The 13,819-nt window shown below is 42.3% G+C and overlaps 1 protein-coding gene across 2 annotated transcripts in view; it reads right to left on the bottom strand.

Moving 5' to 3' along the window:
- The window catches only part of lingo1a (leucine rich repeat and Ig domain containing 1a), a 167,859-nt gene that overhangs the window by 18,666 nt on the left and 135,374 nt on the right, over positions 1-13,819 (bottom strand). The window contains exon 1 of one of the 2 annotated variants that reach the window (XM_008411178.3): positions 12,456-13,658. The exons of the other annotated variant lie outside the window; for it this stretch is intronic. The gene's annotated coding sequence lies outside the window, so the exon portion shown is untranslated. Of the gene's footprint in view, positions 1-12,455; positions 13,659-13,819 lie in introns of those variants that run through there. 2 annotated transcript variants of the gene reach the window in all.

Genomic DNA, 13,819 nt, shown 5'->3' with positions numbered 1-13,819 from the left:
CAAGCAATTAAAGGCAAAATTACTTGTCTAAGCTGTCCTTGCATCATCCCGTTCCCTATCTTTGATTGCCTGCTGTAGGAGAGAGGGAGGGGGGTCATGAATATCGTAAGGAGAGGAGATATTCAACTGTGTTGCTCAGCTATCTGGAGTGTTACCCAGAGGAAAGACGACACATGCTTTCAGAAAGACAATCGAAGTATTTCACAGGCTAGGTGAGAATCGATGACGAGGTGAAGCTGTACAGCACTGCCAGATGCTTTAAGGAAAAGTTTGTGGTTTCATGATGTTCTTACAAGTAATTGTAACATCATTATCAAATAAGTCAGACTTCACAATAAAAATGATAAAGCTATTTTTTAAATAAAACCACCTAAACCTCAAAGTGACATTGCCATTTGGAGAAAATGCTGGATTACTTTTACACCTCCACCTTATTAGATAAGGTAAGGACACAGCCGGTGCACACAATGACTTGGATTTCTTTTTCAGAAAACTCTTGCTTCCCTGCAGCCTTTTTGTTGAAACTGCCTCTTAAACCTCTACACTTTCTATGCTCTTCTGTGTAACACCTCACAGATTCTGAAAATAGCTTACTTTTTAGTCTTATTTACTCAGTAGCAGCATTCACACTGAAGGACGCTGTTGTCAGCGTGTTTAGTGTGATGCATTCACAGATTAGGAAAGGGTTGGGTATTTGAGTTTTTGACAGGTTGGTCAACGGCCAGGGCTGATCAAACTGAAAACTGACTTACGTCACCATTTAATTTCAAATGAGGGGGAATAAAATATTAAGCCTGGTGCTATGTGAGCATTTAAGTTCTATATTAACTGTGGTTAACAACATGGGTGTTCATTTTCATTAGCCACGAGACAATCAAAAATCTCTAAAACAGGTCTAGTCTAGCAACAACAGAGAGGGTAAAGAGGTCACGTCCAAATCTAAACAAGTTAAATTACATGTAGGAAACAAAGTCTTTCACAATAATCACTCTGCAATTGCTACAAAGCCATTTCCTAAGCTTTATTAGTCCAGTGAAGTAGAGTGGGAGCCATTAACCAGAAATGGAGAACACAGGGAAGAGTGGTGACTCGTCTTAATTGATGACAACATGAAATCTGCTTTCTACCAGACGTTCCTGAAGATGCAGTGGTTGATTACATCAGGGTAGTCAAACACTAATGTAGTCAAACACTGATGTAGTCAACTATCAGTGTTTGACTACAAGATTAGCAGCACTTGGGTTGTGGGATCCAAAGTAGGCTCAACTTGGAATGAGTAAAAAAAATAAAATGGTGCTTTTGAAATGGCCTAGTCAAAACCTGGACTTTATATTAATTGATTAAATTGTGATAAGTAAAAACTCACCAATTTGGCTGACTCTAAACAAGCACAATTGTTGTCTTTCTGCCCTGTTTCTCAGCAAAGAACAATTTTTTTTTTGTTGAATTCTGCAAAACAAGTTTGCAGACACCAAAGTTTACAAACTCCATCTTCGCCGTTTTATCGTGTCATCAGTCCTGTCTGACATCTCGAGATGAAAGAAGCAAAATGTGAAAATGCTAATGAATGTGATGCGAAGGTCTCTGTTTTCCTCTCGGAGTTGAAGCCATCGCCTCTTCAGTCTGGATTGTTTAGCAGACTCGTATTTTTAGAGCCGGTCTTGCAGTGAGGTAACAGGAACGGTGGATCAAAAAACAGATTCCCTCCTACCCGGGAGTGCTAAAACACCATTTGAATTACAAATTCGACTTTGCGTTGTGATCTGAAACAATTAGTTGCATAATGAGTTAATTGTCACAGCTATTTACATTTAAGGCATGTCATAGATGCTGCTGCTGTGTTACACTCGCTTGCCTGTATATATCTGACAATCTAATGCTATTAAGACTCAAACACACTAAAATATGAAACTTATAGTCTTCCTGATTAATAAAAAATAAAAGCTCTACAAGCGCATTCATAGCTAAATTGGTATTTCTTGCTATATTGTTCTTACCAGACACATGAAAATCAGGAAAAGCGATGATGACATATACAGTCAAAATCCGGTGGTTATTATCCATCCGCTAAGCCTGTTCTGAAGCTAATAGACCATCCACGGAAAATGGTATAAACACTGCATATTTTTCTTATCACATTCTTACTCATTATTGCCAAAATGGCAGAAATAAGTGCAAGCAAATGCAAAAGAGCTGAATTATTTATCTGACATTTGCATATCTGCTACAAGTTCAGGACCTGGTTGAGGAGCGATTCTATTATGGAGAGAGATATTACTCTCGTGTTTCCTTGCAGGCTGTGCAACCAGATTCACCCATTTAAGAGACCTTTTTTTAAAGCCATACACAGGAAACAATAAAAGTAGTTTCTTTGTGTATGTTGTTTTTGTCTTTCTTTCTGTCTGACTTTGTCTCATTTGGTCACTTTTAGAACTTTTTTTTAGTCCGTGGCTGAATCAGTTGTGAGGGGTTAAATTGCCTGACCCGTCCTCTCACCCCTCACCGGCCTTCCACAGACCCGATCTCTTTCCTCTCCCAATTCCCAAAGGTTCACAAACTACTTTGCACTTCAGTGGCGGAGCGTCGCACGCCAGCACTCTGCAAGGTCAAATGCCATTTCATTTTCCTCGTCTTTGATGGCTGCCCAGCTCTTTCATCGGCCTCACCCTCCCGACTCACCCCCGTGCTACCTTCGTCACTCTCCAGTTAAACGGCCCTCGCTGCCCCCGCCTCACATTTAGAGGATGTGACGGAGTATCGCCCAGGGTAAATATCTGTTCAGAGGTAATACTAAATATTTTTTTTTTTTTTTATTATTTAAACAATAATTGCCCAAAATTATGTTTTGCATTTCCTGCATGTGAAAAAAAAATTCAGACAGGAAAGATAAGACCTTGGACCCAGTAATTCTTTTTTTTTTATATTGAGTTTATTTTTCTAAGTGGCTAAGTACGTTGTGGTGAAAAGAGAGCTGAGTCAAAAAGCGAAGCTCTTGATTTACCGGTCAATCTACGTTCCCACCCTCATCTGTGGTCATGAGCTTTGGGTCATGACCGAAAGAACGAGATCACGGATACAAGCGGCCGAAATGGGTTTCCTCCGCAGGGTGGCTGGGCTCTCCCTCAGAGATAGGGTGAGAAGCTCGGTCATCCGGGAGGGACTCAGAGTAGAGCCGCTGCTCCTCCACGTCGAGAGGAGCCAGTTGAGGTGGCTCGGGCATCTGGTCAGGATGCCTCCTGGACGCCTCCCTGGTGAGGTGTTCCGGGCACGTCCCACCGGGAGGAGGCCTCGGGGAAGAACCAGGACACGCTGGAGGGACTATGTCTCTCGGCTGGCCTGGGAACGCCTTGGGATTCCCCCGGAGGAGCTGGAAGAAGTGGCTGGGGAGAGGGAAGTCTGGGCCTCCCTTCTGAAGCTGCTGCCCCCGCGACCCGACCCCGGATAAGCAGCAGAAAATGGATGGATGGATGGGCATTGAGATTAACCATCTAGACTCTTATTAACCAAGAGATTAAAAATCCTATCACAATTTTATGTTTTTATAAATATAGAAAGCCATTCAATAATTTAACTAAAGAGTCAAATTGATTGGCAGGACATCAGGTTTTTTTTCTTTCCTGAATCATTAAATGTATAAAAACTAAGAACTCTCATCATTTTTGGTCACTTCTTATTTCGCAACTACATTCTGCTGGTGACAACGACCTTCTGCACATTTGTTTATGTTGACAATGCTTAGAAAAACTCAGGATGTTTCCACACCTGCTAGTCTGGTAAACTCAGTTGGAATTGGCAGTGGTTCTTAACCTTTTTTGAGGTACCGAACCCCCCAGTTGCATATGCGCATTCACCGAACCCTTCTTATTCCACCCTCCCCACCCCGACCTCCCCGACACACAAACTACTTTGCGGTATTCTGATTTAGTAATGTAATTATATTAGCTGTGTAATCACCCCCACACCACTAGAGGCAGTAGCAACCCTGAAAAGATGCGACTAAGGAGCAGATTTAGACTATAGAATTTGGTAAAACCTTGAGCTTTGCTGGAGTAATTAAAGACAAAAGTTCAAATCCATGCTGAGAGTGGAACTCCTTCAATCAGGGCTCCTCCGCAGCACTGATTAGCTAAGCAATGTAACGTGATCCTCTGCAACAAGTGATGGCAAAGCAGGGCGTCATCACGACTTTACACAAGTGTGTCTTTACCTCCGCGGCAGAGGCTCCGCCGAACCCCTGAGTCCGACTCATCAAACCCCTGCGGTTCGATCGAACCCAGGTTAAGAACTGGGACCAAAATTGCAACATTTGTAACATTTTCAGCTGGTGTGGTTCTCTTTCACGCTGCACTTTGTCAAACAACCCAAACTATTGAAAACCTGCACCAAGAACCACTGACGTAAACTACACAAAAACCTCCAAAGAAGACATAAGCCCAATTTCTGTCTTCGCAAAATGTAAACCAAAATGTAGCAGTATCGAATTCTAGTGGTTATAGGATTTCTTTCTTGTTTGTGATAAAAGACCACAAGCTACTTCTCCAGCTAGCTTTGGCTAAAGTATTTGTTTGGTTGTATTTACCCAGAATGCCCTGTGCGATAGCCGGCTTCCTGCTTTTAGAGCAGACTGGTTTGCATTCACTCTTCCCTAGAGTTCACTTCAACCACCAGAGTTCACTATTTTTCACAAACCAAGTAGAGTACGATAAAAACGGACTAAACAGGGCTGGTGTGAACGCACCCTAAGTCTGTCAAAGCTGGATTCGGCAGATCAAATCAAAGAAAAGAAAAGCAGAAGTACCTCTCAGCCAGACTGGTGCATCCTCAAATATCTTATATTGTTTATTATAGTTAGAATGTCATCTATAACATTAATTTATTGTGATTTCTAATTTTGAAAGAATGAATGTAATTGGTGGTGCTTTTTTTGGACCACTTAGTTGAGATAATAATTCATTGATTTGTGTCAAGACAAGGCGCATTTTTGCTTTCCAATAATCTGGGAAGACATATCTAATAGAATTAACATAAAATGACACGTTGAATTTTGCTTAGCAATGAAATCAATTCTAAAAAGATTACTAATGTAGGAGTAAGGAGGTCGTGTTCCTGAAAATTTCAGTGTAGGTCTGACTCATGTCTAAGTTTTGGTTGGAATATTCCAGCTTTTTGGAGGTCCATCAAACGAACACGTCGTTTATGCCACCCGGTCCGGTCGATAACCTGTAATCTGACCTCTTGTTTCCTCCCGGCACATTCGCTCTCTTCCATCAACAGTATTAGCTGTTCTTTGTTGCAGTGCTCTGTTTTTCCAATTCCCTCCTCCCTCCCCCTTTCTTTCTCTTACTGTGTTGACAGTGAGTGGGTGAAAGAAAGGCTGGATGAGGAAAGAAGAGGAAAAAGACAGGCTAGACAGGCGGACAGAAGGAGTGAGCTCTTAGGAAAGTTAAACCAGGAGAGAGGGAGAGAGAAAGAGATGGACGGAGAGGACCAAAGAGATGGGGTAATATAGCTTTTAGGGAACTAAAAGCCTCTCCCCCTTTTTTCCTCAATGCAAAGAGCCTGTTGTTTTGAATCACATGATGAATGGGAGCTGACTTTGAATGGATGAAAAGCAACTTCTCTGATCTAACAGAAATGGAGGGCATAATGGGCCTGAAGCATGATAAAATGTTTGAATTATGTGACAACACTTCAATGAGGAAGCATCATAGTGGATAGCTCTTCTATTGTTCTGGCAGCATTTTAGAAAGGGGGTGTCCATGTTGTTCTTACTGAACTCTAATCGGATTAGTGCCTTTTAATTAAACCTTCTTAAGGACCATTAAACAGAAACGGGAACTACATTAAGTCAAAAGGTAAACCAATAAATTATTTACTTTTAATGGTAAAAATATCTCCTGGCACAAGATCTCACTTAATTAAAATGACACATTTATTTTCAGAAGTCTGTTTTATTAAGGGCTGTCGTTCTGCTAACAATATGTGACTTCATATGGTGAAGCTGTTTTTATGTATGAACATAAGTGATTTATTCTTGTTATCCTCTGAGTATGTTTGAGACTTTTATTTTGAAGAAGGGAACCGTTAACCCCTAATGACGCTAATTTTTGTAAAATTTTGCTTTGTAAAATCCGATTACCACTAAACGCAGCAGCTATGACTGAGTTTCACTATCACCAGACCAAAATATCAAATACTCGTGCATAGACCTGTCGCAATAAGCAATAAATCAATTAATCATATAATAAATTAAAACAAGCTTAATTTCTATTTGCATGATTCATCATTTTTCTCTCTACAAAAACTGGATGACAAAAGTCTTCAGTCTGGTGATTTGGTCTAAACTAGCCCTTATTTTGAAGGACAATTTTGTCTACAGAAACTTTACAGTTCATTTAATTTGTTTCTTTTTTGTTATATTTCAGAATTGAAAGTTTATTGATCTTTGAAAATGTGTTTTTGCATTATTACACCATTACCTCAAAATTTCGTGAAAATGGTCTCAAAACAACAATATTATCGTTTATCGCAATAATTTCTGGATGAATTTATTGTCTAGCAAAATGTATTATTGTGACAAACCTACATATGTATAATTATATCATGATTTTAGGTGCATGAAACATTATTCCTATTTGTGAGAAAGACAAGAAGGGTGTATTTTCAGTGGAGCTGCTGCTATGTTTCAAACATGCTGCTGTCATATTGGATTGAATGGTTTAGATTAAGGCGAAACTCAAAACTTTTTTTTTTTATTTTCAGGGATTTTTCAACGTGGAACCCAAAAATGACTTGATTAAATTCCGGCTGCGTAATAAAACTGCATACTTCAGCCAAAATGCACCAGTGGAAAACAGCTTTGTCTTTTAAAAAAACAACAACAAAACAAAAAGGTATGAAGCCCAAAGGTCAAACTTGTGCTGTGTAACTGTTTCAAATGTCTGTCAGTAGGATGTTAATATAAAAACATTAGTATATATTATACTGTTTCTATTTGTGTAAAGAAAAAACAACATTCTTAGTTTCCTCCCAAATACTGCTGCATCTCATCTCGTTTCCATGAGCCATGTGTCAACACAATCCGACAATTTACATAGGAGCCAAGAACTCATTAATTATGAATGCTTTCAGTCACTGAAACTCACCTGAAACACACCGCCAGCAGATTTACCATAAAACACAACTTCACCTCCAGAGCCCCTAGTTAGCCCACTAGACGGAGGAAAGGGAGCCGAGAGCACTTGCACTTCACCTAAACGCTGAACTTTGTGAATTCTGATTCTCAGTGGGGTATTTTAGCCGCCATTACAGCAGCGGGGTGGTGCTCGAACTGAATTCTTGCTCCCACTTATGGAAAAAGATCATATGCTCCATTCGAGTGGGGGTGCGTAAGTGGAGCTGTTTCTGTCCCACCGTTGTGTTTACAATCACTTCTGAATAGAGTCGTTCGACATGATGAGTTCAGCAGAGGCGATGGCAGCGTGTTGTGATATTTGCCACACAACCCTGTCTTACTGCACAGCAATTCCTGCAGTCTCTTCTCAAACAGAAAATAGATAATAATAATAATAATACTCGCACATAAATCAAATAAAGCAATAACCGTCTTTGTCTGGGAAAGAAAAAAGGACCCTCAATGTAACCTAGAAACTTCCTTAGTTATGTCCACATACTGTACCGTCTGTACAACATATGGGCAACAAGCTGCAAACGACCGAAAGTACAGAATGTGTTTTAGCCTGGGCAATGCTAACTTGGGTGACTTCCACTGAAGCGCTCCGGCTCCAGTCACCCTTTCAAAGCTGCCAGTCAAATGGCTTCGAATGAATCAGTCGATATGATTCGCAGCCCCCTCTAGCAGATTAGCAGGGTGACATTAACTCAGTCACTTAAAAGATGGACGAGTGAGTCTTCCTGGCAACAAAAGTGCCAGAATAGACACTCGCTTGTCCCGCATGCAGTGAATACAAATGCGTTCGCCTGGAAGAAGCAAAAGCCCTCTGTCAGCACAGTAACATTTGCCCAACCCCTGACCCATTGGCTTGTCCTGTAGCTTTTTAAGATGATACATCTTTTAAAGATCTACAAACGGCGGAAGCTAAATCCTTGCGTTCAGCTGAAAACAAGAGCTGATTGAATACTTGCAAACGCAACAGACCTGTCAAGATTTGATGCAAAACAGATACAGAAATTTGTATGATTAGGGGGCAACCTTGTCTTTTTCAGAATACGACTATGATTTCAGTGATGAAAACATTGGGAGGTAATGAGAGGGTTCAGTATCTTTGACTACAGAGGATGCTTTGACATGAGGACTGGGTGACTTGTGCATCAAAGAAACAGCCTTCCAGTTGAAGGACGCCCACTCCGTCGACTGAGCTGCAGCCGTTCCGCACAGCATATCTGGAGTGATAAACATGTCTCTGCAGCAGAATTACTTAATGTCCAAGTGAGCGGGCACGACACTGCTGCAACGCTGACAGGAAGAGGCTGTTTCTGTCTTATTCCGCTAATCAACACCTCCCAGAGATGCTGTAGTGATAGCGTTCACGTGCACTAATCCTCTTCTCTTTCTCACTTATTGCTGGATCTAGTGCAGAAATCACAATGTTTACCAGCGAATGTGAGAGGAGTTATGTGGATGAAAAGGCAGCTGTTGTTGCAGTCTAGGAACTTTGCTGCTATGTCTACGAGAAAGCAAGCTTTTGTTGACTCAACCAAAATAAGAGATGCGAGGACACGCACTCCTGGGAGCCAACCACTGTACTCCTGGACATTGTCTTAGGCATATATATTATTCTAAATGTGCTTTTAAAGTGGTCTGTGGAATTCAAAGCACTCTGCAGGATGTCATTAATGGCATTTAGCATCAACTTAAGAAGATTCTGAGCACAGTCGAAGCTGTGTTGAGAGTCACTCAAAATAAATGCAGCTGTTTTTTTTTATTGACTTTGACAGGTAGCCAGACAACACTAATCCTCCTCCCATCACCCCCTCCATAAGAAATTAGTGTTACAGTTTGTCATGGTTTTCTGTGCTGAACACCATTGTTGTGAATGCAGAACATGTTTCCTTGAGTCTACCAGTTGTCAGTCTGCTGGTGGTTCACCAGAAGCGGAGTAAACATTACGTAGTAACTTGGACATTGTTCAGTTGAGAAAACATTGAGGTACGTCTTAACTCCAGCTAAAAATACAGTTCCTGAATGTATCAAGTGCTGTTTTCTGGTTCAGTATAAATGTTGCAACCATAATCTGAATTGGTATAAATCACTTATGCAAAAGTGCTCGACATTAAAGGATTAAGGACAGTGAAATTTTAATCAAGCAATTGATTTCTGATGATTCATTGAGAGCCACCATGACAGTACCAAAGGCCAAGTGAAGGACATACAGGCTGCTGGGGTGCCACCTTACCACAGGACCACCGTTTTGATTGGGTTCTGTTGGCATAGACAGATAATGACATCCGTTTAGTCTGAAACAACAGCATAATGTTTTGCCACTGGCTTGGTCTTATCATTACTGTTGACAGTATAACAGTAAAATCATACTGCATTTCAGTGTATAACTGGATTTAGTGGAGCATAATTAAGCAAAATCCAAATCCTAATTGTATTACATAGATATAAGATAAACATAAACACAAGTCGTATGCAGAGCCACTTGCTTTATGACAGCAAGCCATAACAGGGTACTCAGGTTGCATTACGTTTAGGACAGATGCTTTCCAGGACTTGTTGACGCCTCTAAAAGGAAAAGCACTGCTGAAACCGCAAAAAAGAAGAACCGTAAATCTCAGATGTCTTTTTTTTTTTTTTTTACAACAATCACAACCATCCTTCCTCCTTTAATTCAGCTGACATCCACCAAGGACAAACAAGATCTTCCCTCTCCCTCACTTCAAACAGCCACTGTGATCCCTTAGCAGGGCCTTACATGCAGATGCCACCCAGCCTAGGGCATTGTCGAACTGAGACGCTATGGCATCAAGCGGAATGGCATCAGACTCCTAGTTTAAAAAGAAAAAACAACATAATTGGTGTCCCGTGTGAGAACTAGCAGCTCCATGTCACCGTAACATCATGTAGGTAGAGTGGTCTCACAACTGGGAGCTAATAAACACCTTGTCGCTGCAGTAGGTGTCAGCTTTGCACCCCCAGATGAGAGCGTCTCCAGGAGACATGAGAACACGTCATAAGCCGGCATTAGCCCACTCGCTAATAACACTGCTGGTCATTTTGTGTGGCAGCGAGAGAGGAAAAAAAACAAAAAACGAGGCTGTGATCAGTCACCGTGCTCTAACGTTACCGTCCGCACCGCCGCCACCCACTCTGTCTCGCCTGCTCCGGTCTGCTGTCAAATCTACGCTCAAGCTGATTTCTTCCATGAATTATTAATGCAGCGCGCACTCTGAGGCTGCTCTCATTGTTTTTCTTCTCCGTTCTGTCTGTATATGATTGGATTACTAATACACTAATATCTAAGCATACCTCCATGAACCGCGTTGCAAGGAGCATGATTCTTTTCCTGGGATATCTGATGCTCCTGCATTAAACCGCCCGCTACGCAAGAGGTTCGGGGTTATTGCGAGCATTGATCAACGGGTGCCGTAATTCAATACGGGATGTCGACAGCGGGGTAACACTGTAGGATAAGACAGGTCTTTGCAATATGCCACCCCCCTCCTCCCCCACCGCGGGGCAAAAAGGTGAATCCTATTGATGGCACTAGATAGCCAAGGTCAGCTACAGCACATTAATTTAACGAAGGCACCCAGAGGGCCCATCGCAACGCACGCTCGGCCCTCTCTGCTATAGCAAAACGGCCATGATTAACTAAGGCAGAGCCCGCCAGTTGTTGAGGAAATCCAGGAGAAAACTTCGGAGCCGGGTGGCGTGAGCAGATTAAAGGAAACAATCAGTTTGATGGGGTCATTTGAAAGTCGCTACAGGTCTGGTAAACACAAACACGGCACAAAACAGTCACTTTTATGGTCATCACTAAGGGCTGGATGGGGGGAATGAGGAGTGTGCCACACCCTGGCCCCTGTCTCCATGTGATACCTCAAAGTGTATTATCTATCTATCATATTGGATTGTGGGTTCTGATAAAGCAGGAGAGGCTGCTGCTACTGCTCCTCTATCTACCCGTCCGCTCCCTCCAGTTATTTATAACATATAAAGCTTTATGAATAACCGCAGGCACAGCCTGCACAGGGTTTTGTGTGCATTGTAGACTTTTTTCCCCTCTCCCTTTCTTTTACACATAACATACACTCAGAAAAGGCAGAGTGAAAATGAGAATTATCAGGAGCCACTGGTATAATATTTTTCTTACTTCTGCCAAACGCTGCCTTGAATAACAAACAACAGACAGACGGAGTGTGTGCAACCATAAACCATAAACGCGCAAGTTTCTTCCTGTGTCCCATATTGTCGCAGCCGAAGCTATATATAGACCCCTGCTGACTGTCATCCCGTTCAAAACAAAGAGTCCCAAGTTAATTCAGGAGAGAGAGAGAGAGATGGAGAGAAAGAGAGAGAGATGGGGGGAGAAAACAGAAAAAAAAACCCTGCATATCTGCAGAATCCTGCTTGCTTTTTCTCTTTTTTTCTTCTTCCTCTCAGCTGCCCATTTAAGAGATAGCCATCTTTTGCAGATGCATTAAAAAATGGCATTCACGGGTGGTTCACGAATTGCACACGAAGACAAAATGTTATCTCAGCAAAGTCAAAACGCTGGCAAATAAGGGATAGGTTAAGGTAACGTTTTGTAATTGCAACTCTCCACCTATTTCACCCACCCACACATAAACACACACACACCAAACAGAAAGGCAGGGTCTACATTCTGTTTCCTTCACACACACTCACCCAGTCTCAATCGCGGGACAATTAAATTTGATGAATGGTTTAAGCCTTCTTCACCTTACAGACATGGACAGTATGGTGGATAGGAGAGGGAGGGGGGAGGAACACGATAAGCAGTAAAAATATGTATTAATCATAAATGTAAAAATAAAGAATAGAAATCAGTGTTGATTAATGTTTATACCTGCAGAGGACGCGCCTAAGTCCTTATTTTCTGCTGGTCTGTTTCTCTGTCCTGTCTACAGTACAGATTCTGCTCTGACCGTCGGAGGTACAGCCTTATTTTTCATATTTATTTATTTATTTATTTATTTTTGGCCCATATCTAACATTACAGTGAGTTCGGGGTTTTTAAGAAAGCCTCTTTCCCTCACACTGACAGATATTTCCCTCCGAACAGATTTGGCTGCATTATGTATATCCATGTCTTGCCATACCTATGTCTTTGGCCGCGCGCCACATTAAACCGCATTGACAGAAACGCAGACACAGAAACGCTCACCTACGGAGACATTACTCCAAATACAAAACAGGGACTTTTAGAAGCCTACACAATTCATCATTATCGTTTACAGATACTCACCTGCGGTAGCGCTCACAGCTTCCAAGCATGCTTTCGCATCTCTCCGAGACGGCAACTCCCAGCCACCAGCACTCAAATTGAGACGCACTATCTCAAGTCCATTCCCTCCCGCCTTTAAAAGACGGCTTTCACGAAACAAACCGAGGGGAAACGCACACCGCCTGATTTCCAGTGAAATTCTCCACAGCGACCGCAGCTCTAATGTATGTTTCAGACGAAAATAATCTTTTTCCTCCAAAAAACACACACACAAAAAGAAAAAAAAAGAAAAAGAAAGGGAGAGAGAGACAGAGAAAAAAACCACAAGCCTCGGTCCTCTGTCTCGGTGGTGATGGGACTCCCTCCTTGAGAGCACCAAACTCGTCCGATAGGGTGCCGGGAATAAAAAGGCAGAAATGGAGATGGCAAGTAGAGACGGTTAACGACTCCCACGCGCGACTCCTCTGTAAGCAGGCGGGTACGCGGCTCCTTGATGCGGTCTCTCCTCAGCCACTCCGCCCTGAGCAGCGCTACGTGTGTGTGTGTGCGTCGGTGTGTGTATGTGTGACTGGCTGTCGTCAGAGGCAGAAGCAATCCGCCTGCTTGGAAAGGAGGGTTGGAGATGATCAGCGGAACGCACTCCTTACCCGGGATCCAACTCAAAGTGTGTCTCTCTGTGCGCGTGACTGTGTGCGGTTTGAACTGATGGAGCGCGAGCCTGTGAGGGAACCGCTACTTTGCTATTATTTATTTATCTTAACGCTAATTTCTGCATTTTTAACTCCAAAAAAGGGGGTAAATTGCAACAAATTACCCCGCCTTATCTCTGGAAAGTACCGATAAGCAGATTTAAACACGAAATTAAAATCAAATTCCTAACTGAGGCTGAATTAAGAGTGATGGGAGTCTGTGAAATGCTCGCAGTACCTCGTTTGAAAACCTGATGGCGCTGTGGGCTTCACATACAGTGGTCATACCCCCCTTTTCCAAGAGGCGGGCCCTGCAGAGTGTTGTCTAACACATATCTGATCCTTTATCTATCCCCCTGCGAGTTTAAAAATGGGGTCTCAGGCACCGCCGGGGCAGAGATAGGAGAGGAGTGTTTAAGGCAAAGAGAATAAATATTTCACACGGTTAAACTCCTATTTCTTTCACCCTTCTGTAATATGCTCTGAAGTGAGAGGCGAGCACATTATTGCTCTGTAAGTGTCATAATAGGGGACATTCAATGTCACCGGATGGCTCTCAATGCGCAGGATGTGAATTTAAATACCTCTTAACAGTGTTACGCAGGAGCTGAATGATAAAGTTTCCTTTGTAATCACTGCCCAGGGTGCTCATTGATTAGAAAAGGTTAGTAATGATGGGGGGGATAAGTCGCTGCT

This window comes from Poecilia reticulata, chromosome 6 (genome assembly GCF_904066995.2).
Source record: "Poecilia reticulata chromosome 6, P_reticulata-male-v2, whole genome shotgun sequence".
Taxonomy (NCBI): domain Eukaryota; kingdom Metazoa; phylum Chordata; class Actinopteri; order Cyprinodontiformes; family Poeciliidae; genus Poecilia; species Poecilia reticulata.
The sequence above is the reverse complement of the archived record's forward strand: the minus strand, read 5'-3'. Positions and strand labels throughout refer to the sequence as shown.